At 45.1% G+C, this 20,637-nt stretch overlaps 1 protein-coding gene across 1 annotated transcript in view; it reads right to left on the bottom strand.

The window, feature by feature from the left end:
* Positions 1-7,844, bottom strand: part of c1h18orf54 (chromosome 1 C18orf54 homolog) — a 38,158-nt gene extending 30,314 nt beyond the window's left edge. Inside the window, exon 1 of the mRNA XM_048558092.2 lies at positions 7,573-7,844. The gene's annotated coding sequence lies outside the window, so the exon portion shown is untranslated. The remainder of the gene's footprint in view (positions 1-7,572) is intronic.
* Between the last annotated feature and the right edge of the window lie 12,793 nt (positions 7,845-20,637).

The raw sequence follows: 20,637 nt of genomic DNA on the forward strand, positions 1-20,637 counted from the left end.
ATGGAAAGCGTAATCGTTTTGAAGACAGTTGAAGAGTCAAGGAGGAAAAGAAGCCATGGTTAGTTGAACAGATTGTCCTTAACCAGAGAAACTGGGGCACTATGAGCAGTTTGAACATGGTTATGAAGCATTTGTATTAATGACATGGTTGACTAAAATGAACATATTATAGCCAAGTTTGCAGATGACAAAAATAAGTGGGAAGGTATGTGGTGAGGATGACACAAGGAATCTCTAGGGGGATTTAGGCAGGTTAAATGAGTGAGTAAACACTTGGGAAAATGGGAGGATACACAGTTTGACAGGAAGCATAGAGGAGCTGAATGTTATTTAAATGGAGAAAGACTGCAGGAAGCTACAGCAGAGGGGAATCTGGGTTCCTGGTGTAAATCACAAAACGACAGCATTCAAGTTCAGAGGGTGAATAGAAAGTCAAATAGAAAGGTGGTCTTTATTTCAAAGAAGTTGTGGTATTAAAATAGGGAGATTTTTGTTAAAAATTATACAAAGCACCAGTCAGACCACAATTAGAATACTGTGAACAGTTTTGGGCCATTATCTAAGGAAAAATTCAGCGGCATTGGAGGCAGTCCAGAGAAAGCTCACAATATAAAGGGACTGTCTTATAAAGGACAGGTTGAGTGGGTTGGGCCTGTACTCATTGCAGTTTAGAAGAATGAGAGGTGACCATATTGAAACACAGAAGATTCTTAGGGGTCTTGACAAGATAGGTGCAGAAAGATTGCTTCCCATTGTAGCAGCTTCTAAACCAGAGGGCATACTCTCAGAAAAAGGGGGTGTCATTTTAAGATGAGAAGGAATTTCTTCTCTGAGGGTAGTGAATCTGATGAATTTGGTGCTGTAGAAACTGAGTCATTATCTATATTCGATGCTGAGATAGACAGATTTTCAATCAATAATAAATCACGGATTGTGGGGAAAAGGCAGGAAAGATCTGCTACGATATCATTGAATAGTGGACCAGACTCGGGCTGAATGGCCTACTTCTGCTCCTATGGTCTTATGGAGCTAGAGAATGTGAACATGTGATTTCTTGGTAATGGTACGTTCAAGGGCCTTGGCAGCATTAAGAGTACACATTGCTTAGGCAGCTAATAGCAGAAGTTCTCCAATAATGACAATAAGTGTCCTCTCTGTCCAAGGGTATAGTGCAGGAAGATTGGAGCGTGGCAAACATCATTCCCTTGTTTAAAAAATGGAATAAGGATACCCCAGAAATTACAGGCAAGTTAGTCTTACATCAGTGGTGGGCAAATTATTGGAAAGGGTTCTGACAGATGGGATTTATGATCACTTGGAAAGACACAGTTTGATTCATGATAGTTAGCATGGATTTGTAAGGGGTAGATCATACCTCACAAACCTGACTGAATTCTTTGAAGATGTGACCAAACATGTGGATAAAGGTAGAGCAGTAGATGTGGTATCCATGGATTTAAGTAAGACGTTTGATGAAGTTCCCCATCGCAGGCTCATGTAGAAGGTAAGGAGGCATAGGATGGGGGAGAAGTGGCAGATTGGATTCAGAATTGGCTGACCCGTAGAAGACAAAGGGTGGTAGTGGATGGAAATATTCAACATGATGCTCAGTTACGAGTGATGTACCACAAGGATCTGTTCTGGGTCCTCTATTTGTGATTTTTGTAAATGATTTGAACGAAGGAGTGGAAGGGTGCATTAGCAAGTTTGCAGACAATATGAAGGTGGGTCGCATTGTGGACAGTGCAGGGGGCTGTTCTAGGTTACAAAGGGACGTTGATAGGATACAGAGCTGGGCTGAGAAGTGGCAGATGGAGTTTAACCCTGAAAAGCTTGAGGTGATTCATTCTGGAAGGGAAAAACTTGAAAGCAGAATACATGGTTAATGGGAAGATTCTTGGCAGTGTGGAGGCAGAGTGATCTCAGGGTTCATGTCGACAGTTCCCTGAAGGCTGCCACCCGAGTGGATAGAGATGTAAAGAAGGCATATGGTGGGTTAGCTTTCACTAATAGAGGGATTGAGTTCACAAGCCTTGAAGTTATGGTCCAGCTATACAAATGCCTGTTTCGGCCACATCTGGAGTATTGTGTCCAGTTCTGGTCGCCTCATTATAGGAAAGATTTGGAAGCGTTGGAAAAGGTGCAGCGTAGATTTACGAGGATGTTGCCTGGAATGGAGGGAAGGTCTTATGAAGAAAGGTTGAGAGAGCTAGGGCTTTTCTCTTTAGAACGATGAAGGATGAGAGGTGACTTGATAGAGGTGTACAAAATGATCAGAGGTATAGATAGAGTAGACAGCCAGAGACTTTTTCCTAGGGTGGAGGTAGCTGTTATGAGGGGGCATAGTTTTAAAGTGAATAGAGGTAGATAGAGGGGAGATGTCAGAGCTAGGTTCTTTACTCACAGAATGATGGGGATGTGGAATGCATTGCCGGAGACGGTAGTGTATTCAGCCTCATTAGGGGCATTTAAGCGGTTATTAGATAGGCATATGGATGATAGTATAAGGTAGGGGTGGAGGTTAGATAGACCTTAGGATTAGGGTAAAGGCTCAGCACAATATCGTGGGCCGAAGGGCCTGTACTCTGCTGTACTTTTCTATGTTCTACGCTCTAACTTTATTTAATTAAAAGAAAGGTGCCAGTCAGTGGCTCTCTCACCCGAGTTAGAAAATACAAATGCAAGCCCAGAACTCTCCCATCAAGTAATGTAGATGTGCTGAATTATCAGAGGAGACACCTTTTTAAGCTGTAAATAAGGAAACTGTCTGCCTGATTAGATGAAATTGCAAGACCCTAAAACAGAATTTGAAGGGTAATCCTTGTACTGCCAAGAACAACTTAACTGGTCATTCATTTCATTTGCTCTGTGGGATTGTGCAGTGAAACTGTGCTCAGTTTCTTTCTAATGATACAATTAGCTATTCAGTGGATATGGCAGGATTGCCACTGTATATTTTTCACCCATCTTCACTTTGAAGGATATGTTGTATGTTTAGGGATAGTGGAGTGAGATCTGCAGATAATATTGAAAACAGTAATAGTTTATAAAATTGTTCGAGTCCCATTATCAATATCGAGGAGTTTGGTTTTGGTCATAAACTCTACTGGACCAGCCACATAAACATCGTGGCAAGCCATACAGATCAGAAGCTGTGTATTCTGCAGTCAGTGGTTTATCTCCTGATTCCTCAAACCCCCTCTGCTGTGCACAATGTACAAATATGAAGTTACACTCCTTCCTTGCCTGAGTAACTGCAGCTCCATCAGCAATCCGAGTTTGACACTACTCAGGACAACGCAGTCTGTGCATGGTTGATAGCCTATGTACTCCCATCTCTATTGGTGCATATCTACAGAAGAACATAAGAACTAGGAGTAGGCCCTTCGAGTCTGCTCTGCCTTTCAATAAGATCATGGCTGATCCTTGCGTGGATTCAGATTCATTTACCCGCGTTCTCACTGTATCCCTTAATTCCTTTAGTGTTCAAAAAAAATCTACCGTAGCTTTAAAAATGTTTACTGAAGTAGCATAAACTGCTTCACTGGGTAAGGAATTCCATAGATTAACTACCCTCTGGGTGAAGAAGTTCCTTCTCAATTCAGTCCCAAATCTGCTCCCTCTAATCTTGAGGCTATGCCCTCTTGTCTTAGCTTCACCTGCCAGTGGGAACATCCTTTCTACTTCTATCTTATCTATTCCCTTCATTATTTTATGTTTCTGTAGGAGTCCCCCCTCAATCTTCTGAATTCCAATGAATATAATCCTAATCTACTCAGTCTCTCCTCATAAGCCAGCTCCCTCAACTCCAAAATCAACCTAATGAACATCCTCTGCACCCCCTCCAGTGCCAGGGCATCCTTCCTCAAGTAAGGAGACCAAAACTGCACACTGTACTCCAGGTGTGGCCTCACCAGCACCTTGTGCAGCTGTAACATAACCTCTGCTTTTAAACTCAATCCCTTTAGCAATGAAGGACAAAATTCCATTTGCCTTCCTAATTACTTGTTGTACCTGCAGACTAACCTTTTGTGATTCATGAACAAGGACACCCAGGTCTCTCTGCATAGCAGCATGCTGCAACTTTTTAACCATTCAAGTAATAATCCCGTTTACTATTACTCCTACCAAAATGTATTACTTTACATTTATTTACATTGTATTCCATCTGCCAGACCTTTGCCCACTCACTCAATGTATCTATGTTCCTCTGCAAAGTTTCACAGTCCTCTGCACACTGCTCTGCCACTCATCTTAGTGTCATCTGCAAACTTTGACACCCTACACATGGTCCTCAACTCCAAATCATCGATATAAATTGTAAATAATTGAGGTCCCAACACCGATCCCTGAGGTGCACCACTAGTCACTGATTGCTAGCCAGAATAATACTCATTTATCCCCATTCTTTGCTTCCTGTTAGTCAACCATTCCTCTATCCATGCTAATACTTTACCCCTAATGCCAAGCATCCTTATCTTATGCAGCAACCTCTTGTGCGGCACCTTGTTGAAGGCCTTTTGGAAATCTAGGTACACCACATCCACTGGGTCCCCATTGTCCACCTGGCTCGTAATATCTTCATAGAATTCTAAAAGATTTGTCAAGCATGACCTGCTCTTCATGAACCCATGCTGCGTCTGCCCAACGGGACAATTTCTATCGAGATGCTTTGCTATTTCTTTCTTGATAATAGACTCAAGCATCTTCCCCACTAGAGAGGATAAGCTAACCGGTCTATAATTCCCCATCTTTTGTCTACCTCCCTTTTCACACAGTGGTGTCACATTTGTTGTTTCCCAATCAGCTGGGACTGCCCCAGAGTCCAGCAAATTTTGGAAAAATAGCACCTGCTATTTCTCCAACCATCTCTTTTAGTACCCTGGGATGTATTCCATCACGGCCAGGAGACTTATCAATCCTTAGCTCCACTAGCTTGCCCAAAACTACCTCATCTGTAATAATGGCTGTTTCCAGGTCCTCTTCTAACTTCGTCTGTCAATTACTGGCATGTTATTAGTGTCCTCCACTGTGAAGACCGACACAAAATATCTGTTCAATGCCTTGACTATTTCATCATATCCCATAACCAAATTCCCCTTTTCATCCTCTAAAAGGGCAAACATTTACTTTAGCCACTCTTTTTCGTTGTATATATTTATAGAAGCTTTTGCTATCTGTCTTTATAACGGACCCTCCTGTGCTGAGGAAGGGTCACCGGACCCAAAACGTTAACTGTTTTTTCCTTCACAGATGCTGTCAGAACTGCTGAGCTTTTCCAGCAACTTTGTTTTTATCTCTCCTGAATGGTCTGGCCCTAATTCCTAGACTATACACCCTTGTTCTAGAATCCCCAACCAGTGGAAAGAGTTTATCCTGATCTACCCTGTCTTTCCTGTTAATGTCGTGTAGATTTCAATTAGGCCATCCCTTTACCTTCTACTCACTTACTAACAGTATGCAGAGAGAGGTTTCCCCACCCTCAGGCCAATTGAGCTTCACTCCCAGTAGCTATTGAAGCAGAAGTCAAAACAACATTCTATTGGAATTGAATCAATACTTCAAAGGGATACGAATAAAGAGCAAAGAAATGGAATTAACTTCTGTCGATGTTGTAATTTCTATAACGTGTCTGGGTTCCCTGATATTACCATAATTAAGTGTTTCAAATGGATCCATTCCTCTTAAGATTCCCTTTAACTCACTTTTAATAAGAACATTTGTCATCATCATTACCCTTGCTGACTTCATTTGTTTTAAACTGATTACAACTGGACCAGTAACCAGTGCTTTCATCACCCTTGAAGTCCACTTTTTATCCTTCAGGTGTATGTATTTATTTTGAAATTAATTTTATATTTCTCAACTACTAATTTCTCTCAATCTTTCAAAGTCAGCCTTGTTTGACTTATGGCCCAATCTTTCTTCCCTTATGCCAGATTTAATTGTGAAACAGTCACCACTCCAAAGATATCCACCACATGGCCAACTATTAACAAATCAAATATCACTTTCTTACAGGGTTGAAGTTATTTTGTGAAATTATCTTCATTGCATTCTCTGAATGTGTTATCTTGACTCAGTTTTCTGATGCTTTGATCATAAGTCCATGTGGTTACTCGAGTCTACAGCTCAGCAAATGAATTTCCTCAATTCCATGCCATTACACAATTGGACTCTCCACCCATTGAAGTATGCCTTTTATTTCCACTATCTGATCTCTCCTATTCCTGAATTAATCACTATAATGCTTGTTTCTCCTGGTTCTTTGTTTACATGTATGCTCAGTATCATTTCATGATTTCACCTTCCTGTCAAATTAAACCCTCCCTCTATGCACAAGTTTACCTTCCTCCAACGGAATTGGTCTTATCTCTGATGCGGTACAACCATTTCATCTTGTGCACATCCCTCCTGGCCAAGTTACCTAATCAAACATTGACCTCACTTAAACTCACAAACATAAACAGAAGGTATCAGGGCAAGTGGATAAATTAGTTGAAGTGTCTTCTGATATACTTGCCTTTAGTAACCAAAATATTGAATACAAGGGCAGGGAGGATAAACTGAAATTGTATAAAAAGTTGGTTAGGTGACAGCTGGAGTATTGTGTGCAGTTCTGAAATCCACATTTCTAGGGCAAAGGTGACAGCACTGGAGAGGGTGCAGAGGAGATTTTCCAGGAAAAAAGCAGAGTTAACATTTTGGGTCTGAAACGTTAACTGCTTTTTCCTTCACAGATGCCGCCAGACCCGCTGACCTTTTCCAACAACTTTGTTTGTGTTCCTGATTTACAGCATCCGCAGTTCTTTTGATTTACCCAGAAATTACCTGGGCTGGGCAGTTTCAGTTATGAAGACAAATCGGAGGGCTGGGGTTGTTTTGTTTGGAATAGAGGAAATTGAGAGTGGACGTGATTGAGATGTGTGAAATTATGAGAGGCACAGACAGGAAGGCATTTTCCCATCGTTGGAGGGATCAAACGCTGAGGCAAAGATTTAAGGGGCAGAAGGAGTTGTAAGGAAAAATATTTTTTTTCCAACGAGAAGGTGGTGAGAATCTGGAACCCACTGCCCGCGAAGGAATGGTAGAGGCAGAAATCTTCATAATATGTCAGAAGTATTTAGATGTACACTTGCAATACAAAGGCATACACGGCTTCGGGACGAGGGATTAGAATAGTTTGGTGGTTGTTTTTGGCAGACACAGATTTCATGGGCTGTAGACCTGCATAACTCTATAAAGTGGCTAAAGTCAGAGCAATGCAATATTTGGGTTCACCAGGAAGGAAATGTAAATCTAAAATAAAAAAACTCGAAATGCCGTCATTAGTATGAATATAACAAACAAGATATACGATATGTTTAAAATGTGTAGGAGATGAGGAAAAGCAATCTACATATCCAATCAGAAGGCCAGAATCAAAACAGCAGTGATTTGATTGGAGATTTTGAATTTAAAAGGGAAGTTCTTTAGGCTAATAACTTTTTTAAAGAAGTTACACATCATCTCTTCGCCAAATGGAGCGGAATTCCGGAGCTTTAAAAGGAGAAAAGCAGCCGCACTGATTACCTGTGAACACACGAATCCCGCAGCAGTAGCAGCTTGCTGAGGGGGAGACTACAACCAGCCATTGACCCTCAGAGTCAGAATGAGGAGGGTATTCACAAACATCACTCACTACCACCCAGCGCTCGTTAAAAAATCTGTTCCGGGACTATCCCGGATCCTATCACCGCTATGTGACCCACCCACAAAACTCCGGGCACTGCTCCGGAACTCTCAGCGTCCCCAGCACCCGGCTGGGTCAGTCAGTGTGTTGCTATCCCTCTACCACCAGCCCCCAGCTCTTTTATTCTTACCCCCACTCACTCCCTGCACCAAACGCAAACTTCCGCTTCGACAATTGTTACAGTTGGATCACAATGCGCCTGCGCCCCCGTCTGCAACAGTCGCTCGATGCAATGTTCAATACTTTCGCTCCCTTCATCCTCCATATACCGTCACCTCCCACTACCTTCACCCTCCATATACCGTCACCTCCCACTACCTTCACCCTCCATATACCGTCACCTCCCACTACCTTCACCCTCCATATACCCTCACCTCCCACTACCTTCACCCTCCATATACCGTCACCTCCCACTACCTTCACCCTCCATATACCGTCACCTCCCACTACCTTCACCCTCCATATACCCTCACCTCCCACTACCTTCACCCTCCATATACCCTCACCTCCCACTACCTTCACCCTCCATATACCCTCACCTCCCACGACCTTCACCCTCCATATACCCTCACCTCCCACTACCTTCACCCCCATATACCCTCACCTCCCACTACCTTCACCCTCCATATACCCTCACCTCCCACTACCTTCACCCTCCATATACCCTCACCTCCCACGACCTTCACCCTCCATATACCCTCACCTCCCACTACCTTCACCCTCCATATACCCTCACCTCCCACTACCTTCACCCTCCATATACCCTCACCTCCCACTACCTTCACCCCCATATACCCTCACCTCCCACTACCTTCACCCTCCATATACCCTCACCTCCCACTACCTTCACCCTCCATATACCCTCACCTCCCACTACCTTCACCCTCCATATACCCTCACCTCCCACTACCTTCACCCTCCATATACCCTCACCTCCCACTACCTTCACCCTCCATATACCCTCACCTCCCACTACCTTCACCCTCCGTATACCGTCACCTCCCACTACCTTCACCCTCCATATACCCTCACCTCCCACTACCTTCACCCTCCATATACCCTCACCTCCCACTACCTTCACCCTCCGTATACCGTCACCTCCCACTACCTTCACCCCCATATACCCTCACCTCCCACTACCTTCATCCTCCGTATACCCTCACCTCCCACTACCTTCACCCTCCATATACCCTCACCTCCCACTACCTTCACCCTCCGTATACCCTCACCTCCCACTACCTTCACCCTCCATATACCCTCACCTCCCACTACCTTCACCCTCCATATGCCGTCACCTCCCACTACCTTCACCCTCCATATACCCTCACCTCCCACTACCTTCACCCTCCATATACCCTCACCTCCCACTACCTTCACCCTCCATATACCCTCACCTCCCACTACCTTCACCCTCCATATGCCGTCACCTCCCACTACCTTCACCCTCCATATACCCTCACCTCCCACTACCTTCATCCTCCATATACCTTCACCCTCTGCTACCTTCACCATCCATATGCTCTCACTCTCCACTACCTTCATCCCCCATATACCCTTACCCTTCTCTACTTTCACCCTCCACTACCTTCATCCACCATATACCTTCACCCTCCATATACCCTCATTGTCCACTACCCTCACCCTTCATATACTATCACTGTCCACTACCTTCACCCTCCATATACCCTCATTGTCCACTACCTTCACTCTCAATATACCCTCACCCCCCATCTACCATCACTGTCCACTACCCTCGCCTTCCATATACCATCACCCATATATCCTCACCCTCCATATACCCTCATTGTCCACTACCTTCACCCTACATATACCATCACTGTCCACAACCCTCACCCTCCATATACCTTCACCCTCCATTTACCATCACCCTCCTTATACCCTCACTGTTCACACCCTACACTATACACCCTCCATATATCCTCACTGTCCACTACCCTCATCCTCCATATACCCTCACTGTCCGCACCCTCCAATTCCCTCACCCTCCATTTACCCTCACTCTGCACACCCTCCACTACCCTCACCCTGACTGCACAAACACTCCACTGCCTTCACCCTCACTGTCCACACACTCCATTGCCTTCACTTTCACTGCACACACACTCCACTGGACTCATCCTCACTAGAAATCATTGATTCCCTCATTGATTCTCTGTCTGGGCTCCATCACCTATCGTTCCCTCTTCCCGCTCCCCCCACCCCATCTTCAGTTCTGAAGAAGGGCCACTGGATCCAAACACTTTCTCTCCACAGATGCTGCAGAACCAGCTGAGTTTTTCCAATGAATTCGATTTGTGTTTCCGATTTCCAGCATCCTCAGTTTTTAAGGTATTTTTTTCTGTAGACCAATCCGTTGCTTTAATAGGCAGGCACAAACAAACACAAACAAATCCTTGCTTCATGCACTGAAGTCCTTGAGCAACACACTGGCACACTATTGTAAGTCTCACTCCTTGAGACAGTCAATTCTGGCAGACTATTGTAAGTCACATTTCCAGAGGACCTCAACTCTGGCACTCTGTTGTGAGTTGCATAACTTGAGATACTCAATTTTTGTGACCTACTGTAACTCACATTCCTTGAGGAGCTCAACATGGCATTCTTTACTAAATCACAGTTCTAGAGATGCTCAAATTCTATGATCTATTGTAAGTCAAACTCCTAATGACATTCAACTCCAGCACTCTGTTGTAAGTCACACTCTTTCAGGAGAGCAGACCTGCAACTTATTCTAGTCACAGAGTCATACAGCATGGAGACAGACCCTTTGTCCCAACAAATCCATGCCAAACATAATCCCAAACTAAACTAGTCCTAATTGCCTGCTCCTCCTAACCTTTTCTCTTCATGCCGCTCAGCAGGGAAGGGGGAAGAGGAGCAGAGCATTAGTCATTGGGGACTCCATAGTTAGGGGGACAGATAGGCGGTTCTGTGGGGACGAGAGAGACTCACGGTGGGTGGGTTGCCTCCCAGGTGCCAGGGTGCATGATTTTGGGATCCTTAAGGGGGAGGGGAGCAGCCCCAAGTCGTGGTCCACATTGGCACCAACGACATAGGTAGGAAGAGAGATGGGGATTTAAGGCAGAAATTCAGGGAGCTAGGATGGAAGCTGAGAGCTAGGACGAACAGAGTTGTCGTCTCTGGTTTGTTGCCGGTGCCACGTGCTAGTGAGGCGAGGAATAGGGAGAGAGAGGAGTTGAACACATGGCTACAGGGATGGTGCAGGAGGGAGGGTTTTGGATTCTTGGATAATTGGGGCTCTTTCTAGGGTAGGTGGGACCTCTACAAGCAAGACGGTCTTCACCTGAACCAGAGGAGTACCGATATCCTGGGGGGAAAATTTGCTAAGGCTATTCGGGTGGGTTTAAACTAATTCAGCAGGGGGATAGGCACCAAAATTGTAGTTTGACTATAGAAAAGGTTGAGAGTAGGGTGGTCCGAAATAAAGTTTCAAGGAAGCAAGATGGCACAGGCAAGCAAGAAGTTGGTTTGAAGTGTGTCTACTTCAATGCCAGGAGCGTCCAGAATAAGGTGGGTGAACTTGCAGCAGGGGTTGGTACCTGGGACTTCGATGTTGTGGCCATTTCGGAGACATGGATAGAGCAGGGACAGGAATGGTTGTTGCAGGTTCCGGGATTCAGATGTTTCAGTAAGAACAGAGAAGATGGTAAAAGGGGCGGAGGTGTGGCATTGTTGGTCAAGGACAGTATTACAGTTGCAGTAAGGATGTTTGGGGACTCGTCAACTGAGGTAGTATGGGCTGAGGTTTTAAACAGGAAAGGAGAGGTCACCCTGAAGGGAGTTTTCTATAGGCCTCCGAATAGTTCCAGAGATGTAGAGGAAAGCATAGCAAAGATGATTCTCGATAGTGAGAGAGACAGGGTAGTTGTCATGGGGGACTTCAACTTTCCAAATATTGACTGGGAACACTATAGTTTGAGTACTATAGATGGGTCAGTTTTTGTCCAGTGTGTGCAGGAGGGCTTCCTGACACAGTATGTAGATAGGCCAACAAGGGGCAAAGCCACATTAGATTTGGTACTGGGTAATGAGCCTGGCCAGGTGTTAGATTTGGAAGTAGGTGAACACTTTGGTGATAGCGATCACAATTCTGTTATGTTTACTTTAGTGATGGAAAGGGATAGGTGTATATCACTGGGCAAGAGGTATAGCTGGGGAAAAGGCAATTACGATGAGATTAGGCAAGATTTAGGGAGCATAGGATGGGGAAGGAAACTGCAGGGGATGGGCACATTAGAAATGTGGAGCTTATTCAAGGAAAAGCTCCTGTGTGTCCTCGATAAGTATGTACCTGTCAGGCAGGGAGGAAGCTGTAAGTGCGGGAGCCGTGGTTTACGAAGGAGGCGGAATCGCTGGTCAAGAGGAAGAAGAAGGCTTATGTTAGGATGAGATGTGAAGGCTCAGTTAGGGCACTTGAGGGCTACGAGGTAGCCAGGAAAGACCTAAAGAGAGAGTTCAGAAAAGCCAGGAGGAGACAAGAGAAGTTGTTGGCGGATAGAATCAGGGTAAACCCTAAGGCTTTCTATTGGTATTTAAGGAATAAAAGAATGACGAAAGTAAGATTAGGCCCAATCAAGGGTAGTAGTGGTAAGTTGTGTGTGGAGTCAGATGAGATAGGGGAAGCACTAAATGAACATTTTTCAACAGTATTCACTCTAGAAAATGATAATGTTGTTGAGGAGAATACTGAGATACAGGCTCCTAGACTAGGTGGGATTGAGGTTCACAAGGAAGAGGTATTAGAAATCCTTCAGAGGGTGAAGATAGATAAGTCCCCTGGGCCGGATGGGATTTATCCTCGGATCCTCTGGGAAGCCAGGGAGGAGATTGCCGAGCCTTTGGCATTGATCTTTAACTCGTCATTGTCTACAGGAATAGTGCCAGATGACTGGAGGATAGCAAATGTGGTTCCCCTGTTCAAGAACGGGAGTAGAGACAACCCTGGTAATAATAGGCCAGTGAGCCTTACCTCAGTTGTTGATAAAGTGTTGGAAAAGGTTATAAGGGATAGGATTTATAAGCATCTAGAAAAGAATAAATTGATTAGGGATAGTCAGCACGGTTTTGTGAAGGGAAGGTTGTGCCTCACAAACCTTATTGAGTTCTTTGAGAAGGTGACCAAACAGGTAGATGAGAGTAAACCGGTTGATGTGGTGTATTTGGATTACAGCAAGGCGTTCAATAAGGTTCCCCACAATAGGCTATTGTACAAAATGCGGAGGAATGGAATTGTGGGAGATATAGCAGTTTGGATCGGAAATTGGCTTGCTGAAAGAAGACAGAGGATGGTAGTTGATGGGAAATGTTCATCATGGAGAGCAGTTACTAGTGGTGTACCGCAAGGGTCGGTGTTGGGTCCACTGCTGTTTGTCATTTTTATAAATGACGTGGATGAGGGTGTAGAAGGATGGGTTAGTAAATTTGCAGACGACACTAAGGTCGGTGGAGTTGTTGGTAGTGACGAAGGAAGCTGTAGGTTGCAGAGAGACATAGATAAACTGCAGAGCTGGGCTGAGAGGTGGCAAATGGAGTTTAATGCAGACAAGTGTGAGGTGATGCACTTTGGTAGGAGTAACGGGAAGGCAAAGTACTGGGCTAATGGTAAGATTCTTGGTAGTGTAGATGAGCAGAGAGATCCCGGTGTCCATGTACACAGATCCTCGAAAGTTGCCACCCAGGTTGACAGGGCTGTTAAGAAGGCATACAGTGTTTTAGCTTTTATTAATAGAGGGATCGAGTTCCGGAACCAAGAGGTTACGGTGTTTGTGTACAAAACTCTGGTGCAGCCGCACTTGGAGTATTGTGTACAGTTCTGGTCACCGCATTATAAGAAGGATGTGGAAGCTTTGGAAAGGGTGCAGAGGAGATTTACTAGAATGTTGCCTGGTATGGAGGGAAGGTTTTACGAGGAAAGGCTGAGGAACTTGAGGCTGTTTTCATTAGAGAGAAGAAGGTTGAGAGGTGACTTAATTGAAACATATAAAATAATCAGAGGGTTAGATGGGGTGGATAGAGAGAGCCTTTTTCCTAGGATGGTGATGGCAAGCACGAGGAGCCACAGCTTTAAATTGAGGGGTGAAAGATATAGGACAGATGTCAGAGGTAGTTTCTTTACTCAGAGAGTAGTAAGGGAATGGAACGCTTTGCCTGCAACGGTAGTAGATTCGCCAACTTTAGGTACATTTAAGTCGTCATTGGACAAGCATATGGATGTACATGGAATAGTGTAGATTAGATGGGCTTGAGATCGGTACGACAGGTCGGCACAACATCGAGGGCCGAAGGGCCTGTACTGTGCTGTAATGTTCTATGTACTATGTTCTATGTAATTACGTAAGTATCTTTTAGACATAACTGTGCTTGTATCCACCATTTCCTCAGAAAGTTCATTCCACACGCAAACCACTCTCTGTATGAAAAAAATGCCCTTTTTTTTTAAATCTCTCTCTTCTCACGTTAAAAATGTGTCCCCTAGTCACACTCCTTGAGATGTTCAATTTCTGCAATTAATTGTGAGTCACACTCTACTGTAATTCACAGTCCTACAGACAGTCAATTTCCATGAGCACAATTTGGTACTCTATTGTAAGTTGCACTCCTTGAGATGCTCAATTTCTGCAATCTCTTGTAAGTCCAGGAGATGGCTCCAGTGTAGTGTGAGGTGTCAGATCCTGGGAATAATGTTGGGTCCTGGGACAGAGGGGTCGATGTCAGGTTCTAGGGGCTACAGTGTTGTCTATCTAAGGGCATCAGATATCTAAGGGGCGTTTGGGGAGGTAGAGTTAGGAGTGAGTGAGGTAAGTAAGGAGTTAGTTTAATAGTTATTCAAGAGCTAGACTATGTAAGTAATTGTTTAACATTTTCTGAGCAACTAAGTTATTTAATTTTATCCAAACGATCAGAAGCCTCTAATTCTTATGGAGACTTTTGAAGAGTTGCAGGTGTAGAGGAATTGCACAGAGGAAAATTCAATTTCTACAGACAAGCAACCCTCAAGGAGAAAAGATTTCTCCTTATTTCAACCTTTAATGGGAGGTCACCAGTTTTTAAACAAAATCCCCAGGTACTGTGTTTGAGCTAATGTGATCTAATTTCAACTGATGCTGGACTGATGGTTTAATGGGTCTTAGCAGCATGGTGGCTCAGTGGTTAGCACTGCAGCCTCACAGCGCCAGGGACCTGGGTTCGATTCCTGCCTCGGGCAACTGTCTGTGTGGAGTTTGCACGTTCTCCCCATGTCTGCGTGAGTTTCCTCCGGGTGCTCCGGTTTCCTCCCACAGTCCAAAGATGTGCAGGCTAGGTGGATTGACCATGCTAAATTGCACATAGTGTTCAGGCTGTGTTGGTTATAGGGGGATGGGTCTGGGTGGGATGCTCCAAAGGGCGGTGTGGACTTAATGGGCCGAAGGGCCTGTTTCCACACTGTAGGGAATCTAATCTAATCTATTCTGGTAAACATTCTTCAAGTCAGTACAGATAAGTGCATGCAATCAACTTATACAATCTAAAAGGTTTTCACATGGAAGCTGGAACATTCCCTAACCAAATGGGCTTCATTTTCATTTCAGGATTGGGTACCTGATCCCCAGATAACTTCTAGGTCCTGACTTGCTCACTAATCTGCGTTCACACAAAGTTATGTTTAAGTGTAATTGTCATAATTGGATAGAGGCAACCTCAGTATCCAATTAAAAGCATTGAACAATACCAGGAGGTGGGAGCTGATGTACACACTTGGGGAAAATGCAAATGACAGCCACACTGGGGCCTTGTAATGAGGATGCTGACCTCAAAAGATGAGTAACACCATCAATCTCAGAAGTGGCCAAATGGTCAAACCCAAGGTAATGAGCAGCATCTGGCTCAATATCTCACAGGTCGCAAAATATTTCAGCATTGTTAGAGAAAATCGAAACTTCTGACCATATCAAACCCAGCAGCCATACACTTTTTGGTTTCATTGGTTTACTACAATAAAATTACCTTTCTGCCCATTAAGAAGTTCCTCAAGGAGTTTAACAAGATATTGGCTATTTGTAGGTTCCTGACTCCTTCCCTGTAGCCCCAATTTGAAAATGGAGCATGCCCTAGAGACAATCAGACACTGATCTGTCTTCTAGAGGCACAATTTTTGATGCATTTTTATTCTCATTTTGAACCTCATTGTCAATTGAAAATCACGGCCAACATTTCAGTTTCTATCTGCGCAGTGTCTTTGTGCTGTGAATTACTAAATTGCTCTAGACAAATTGTTCGAAACTGCTGTTATATGAGCCAGATTGAAATATTAGAATCATTTCACAATTCAGTAAATATCTCTTATTCACAGGCAAATGATGACTATTGAGTCACAATTTATGAAAGCGTTTCCTCCTCATTACCTGTTCACGCACTGACAGAAATTCATTCTTTCCTAAGTTAGTAATATGTTTATCCAAACATACTTCAAAATATCAACCGTGCATAATGCAATGCATCAATATATCATACTCACTCATGAAAAAGTGATAAAAAATTGGGAAGATGCCATTTTGATCATGAAGTCTGTTCTTTCTAATTGAACTTTGCATTTACAAAGTACACCATAGTAGGCATTAACTCAAACTAATCCCCTGAGGAAGGAGAATAACTACGGGTAAAACTTGCAAGGCTTGTGAAAATTCTCTGTCTCCCAAAGGCAATTAAGTGAAATGCCATGCTCTCATTTCAACATTACAATCTACATTATTTAATCCTGACTAGACAGATTCCACAAATGACATTTCCAGAGTCTGAGCAGTGTGGGGGCTACACCATGGAACAGACTATTTGATCTGTCACTATGTTTTCTATTCTTGGTTTCATTTCATCATGCATTTTTTAAGCTGTTAATAAAAAATAGTATTAACTGCTTTTGATAAGTGAACTGTTCACATGCATGTGCACGGGAGAAAATTTTCAATTTCATATCATATTTAGGATGGCACATGGCTCAGTGGTTAGCATTGCTGCTTCACAGTGCCAGGGACATGGGCTCAAGTCTAGCCTTGGGTGGCTGTCTGTGTGGAGTTTGCTCATGTCTGAGTGGGTTTCTGCTGGGTGCAGAGGTGCTTAGGTAGATTGGACCATGGAAAATTGCCCATAGTGTGTAGGCTAGGTGGACTAGTCATATTGGAACGTGGGGTAATGGGAATAGGCTGAGAGGTATGGAGTCTGGAGGGGCTGTTTCCCAGAGGGTTGGTGCAGAGTCATTGGGCCAAATGGCCACTTTCCACACTGTAGGGAGTCTATTTGAGGGTTTTCAAATTTGAGTTCATTTCCATTAATTCTAAATGTATTTCTGCAGTGATGGCCTTAGAGGCATTTGGTAATAAGTCTCTCTTTTTGATGGCACTAGTAAATGAAAGACAAATCTCCAGAGTTTCCCAAGCTGTTTAAATTGTTGCCTGACTGAGTGTACCTGCTCAGTGGTATGACATGAAGGGAATATAATAGTTACCATCTGGAACCTCAAATATAAAATATAGTTTGACACATCCATACAGTGCTGATGGAGAGCTGCTCTGCCATAGGGCATAATCTTTTGTGTGAAACATTAAATCAAGAGTACACCTTGAAGTATGTTGCAAGGTGATGAGCGGCATAGATAGAGTGGATAGTCAGACACTTTTTCCCAGAGTGGAAATGACTATTACAAGGGGGCATAATTTTCAAGGAGATTGGAGGAAGGTATAGGGGAGATGTCAGAGGTAGGTTCTTTACACAGAGAGTGGTGGGCATGTGGAATGCGGCGTGTGGAATGCTTTGCTCGCAGTTGTAGTGGAGTCAGATACTTAGAGACTTTTAAGTGACTCTTGGATAGGCACATGGAGGATGGTAAAATCAAGGGTATGCCAGGTAGTTTGATCTTCGTAGGATGATAAGTCAGCACATCATCGTGGGCTGAAGGGGCTATGTTGTGCTGTACTGCTCTATGTTCACCGTCCCTCCCAGGTCACGGTAAAATATCAGTGATAATGGGAACTGCAGATGCTGGAGAATCCAAGATAATAAAATGTGAGGCTGGATGAACACAGCAGGCCAAGCAGCATGTCAGGAGCACAAAAGCTGACGTTTCGGGCCTAGACCCTTCATCAGAGAGGGGGATGGGAGGAGGGAACTGGAATAAATAGGGAGAGAGGGGGAGGCGGACCGAAGATGGAGAGTAAAGAAGATAGGTGGAGAGAGTATAGGTGGGGAGGTAGGGAGGGGATAGGTCAGTCCGGGAAAGACGGACAGGTCAAGGAGGTGGGATGAGGTTAGTAGGTAGGAGATGGAGGTGCAGCTTGGGGTAGGAGGAAGGGATGGGTGAGAGGAAGAACAGGTTAGGGAGGCAGAAACAGGCTGGGCTGGTCTTGGGATGCAGTGGGGGGAGGGGAAGAGCTGGGCTGGTTGTGTGGTGCAGTGGGGGGAAGGGACAAACTGGGCTGGTTTTGGGATGTGGTGGGGGAAGGGGAGATTTTGAAGCTGGTGAAGTCCACATTGATACCATTGGGCTGCAGGGTTCCCAAGCGGAATATGAGTTGCTGTTCCTGCAACCTTCGGGTGGCATCATTGTGGCACTGCAGGAGGCCCATGATGGACATGTCATCTAAAGAATGGGAGGGGGAGTGGAAATGGTTTGCGACTGGGAGGTGCAGTTGTTTATTGCGAGCCGAGCGGAGGTGTTCTGCAAAGCGGTCCCCAAGCCTCTGCTTGGTTTCCCCAATGTAGAGGAAGCCACACTGGGTACAATGGATGTAGTATACCACATTGGTAGATGTGCAGGTGAACCTCTGTTTAATATGGAAAGTCATCTTGGGGCCTGGGATAGGGGTGAGGGAGGAGGTGTGGGGGCAAGTGTAGCATTTCCTGCGGTTGCAGGGGAAGGTGCCGGGTGTGGTGGGGTTGGAGGGCAGTGTGGAGCGAACAAGGGAGTCACGGAAAGAGTGGTCTCTCCGGAAAGCAGACAAGGGTGGGGATGGAAAAATGTCTTGGGTGGTGGGGTCGGATTGTAGATGGCGGAAGTGTCGGAGGATGATGCGTTGTATCCGGAGGTTGGTGGGGTGGTATGTGAGAACGAGGGGGATCCTCTTTGGGCCGTTGTGGCGTGGGCGGGGTGTGAGGGATGTGTTGCGGGAAATGCGGGACACGCGGTCAAGGGCGTTCTTGACCACTGTGGGGGGAATGTTGCGGTCCTGGAAGAACTTGGACATCTGGGATGTGCGCCCAAAGAGGAACCCCCTCGATCTCACGCATCACCCCACCAACCTCCGGATACAACGCATCATCCTCCGACACTTCCACCATCTACAATCCAACCCCACCACCCAAGACAATTTTCCATCCCCACCCTTGTCTGCTTTCCGGAGAGACCACTCTCTCCATGACTCCCCTGTTCGCTCCACACTGCCCTCCAACCCCACCACACCCGGCACCTTCCCCTGCAACCGCGGGAAATGCTACGCTTGCCCCCACACCTCCTCCCTCACCCCTACCCCAGGCCCCAAGATGACTTTCCATATTAAGCAGAGGTTCACCTGCACATCTGCCAATGTGGTATACTGCATCCACTGTACCTGGTGTGGCTTCCTCTACAGTGGGGAAACCAAGTGGAGGCTTGGGGACCACTTTGCAGAACACCTCTGCTCGGTTCGCAATAAACAACTGCACCTCCCAGTCACAAACCATTTCCTCTCCCCCTCCCATTCTTTAGATGACATGTCCATCATGGGCCTCCTGCAGCGCCACAATGATGCCACCCGAAGGTTGCAGGAACAGCAACTCATATTCCGCTTGGGAACACTGCAGCCCAATGGTATCAATGTGGACTTCACCAGCTTCAAAATCTCCCCTCCCCCACCGCATCCCAAAACCAGCCCAGTTCGTCCCCTCCCCCCACTGCACCACACAACCAGCCCAGCTCTTCCCCTTCACCCACTGCATCCCAAAACCAGTCCAACCTGTCTCTGCCTCCCTAACCTGTTCTTCCTCTCACCCATCCCTTCCTCCCACCCCAAGCTGCACCTCCATTTCCTACCTACTAACCTCATCCCACCTCCTTGGCCTGTCCGTCTTCCCTGGACTGACCTATCCCCTCCCTACCTCCCCACCTATACTCTCCTTTCCACCTATCTTCTTTTCTCTCCATCTTTGGTCCGCCTCCCCCTCTCTCCCTATTTATTCCAGAACCGTCACCCCATCCGCCCCCCTCTGATGAAGGGTCTAGGCCCGAAACGTCAGCTTTTGTGCTCCTGAGATGCTGCTGGGCCTGCTGTGTTCATCCAGCCTCACATTTCGTTATCTTAAATGAATAAAGGTCTTGGTTTTCTCAACTAACATAATAAATGGCACGGTCAATAAAAATCCAATGTAAATGTCTAAATGCCCCATTGCCAGTTTATATACATTTTGGGGCTTCAACTGATTTGGACTAGAAGGGATTTTATTTTAATTTGTATTATGTTATTAATATAAGGCTCAACATACAAAAGATAATCTCTGAGAGAAAACATGGCATTTGGAATGTTGATTCAAACCATTTGGTGGGATCCCAGATGAAACAGCTGCCAAGTTATGTAAAATCTTATATCAGCTTCAAACAGTAGATAATTTTGCTTTCAAATGATGCATCATTGGGAGGTGATGGCTTAGTGGTAATATCACTGGACTTTCAATCCAGAGACCCAGGTAACATTCTGGGGACCAAGTTTCAATTTCTGCCATGACCTATGATGGAATTTGAATTCAATAAAATATCTGGAATCAAGAATCTAATGATGGCCATTAATCTATTGTCATTTGTCAGGGGAAAAATCCATCTGGTTTACTAATGTCCTTTCGGGAAGGAAACAACCATCCTTACC

Source organism: Stegostoma tigrinum, chromosome 1 (assembly GCF_030684315.1).
Source record: "Stegostoma tigrinum isolate sSteTig4 chromosome 1, sSteTig4.hap1, whole genome shotgun sequence".
Taxonomy (NCBI): domain Eukaryota; kingdom Metazoa; phylum Chordata; class Chondrichthyes; order Orectolobiformes; family Stegostomatidae; genus Stegostoma; species Stegostoma tigrinum.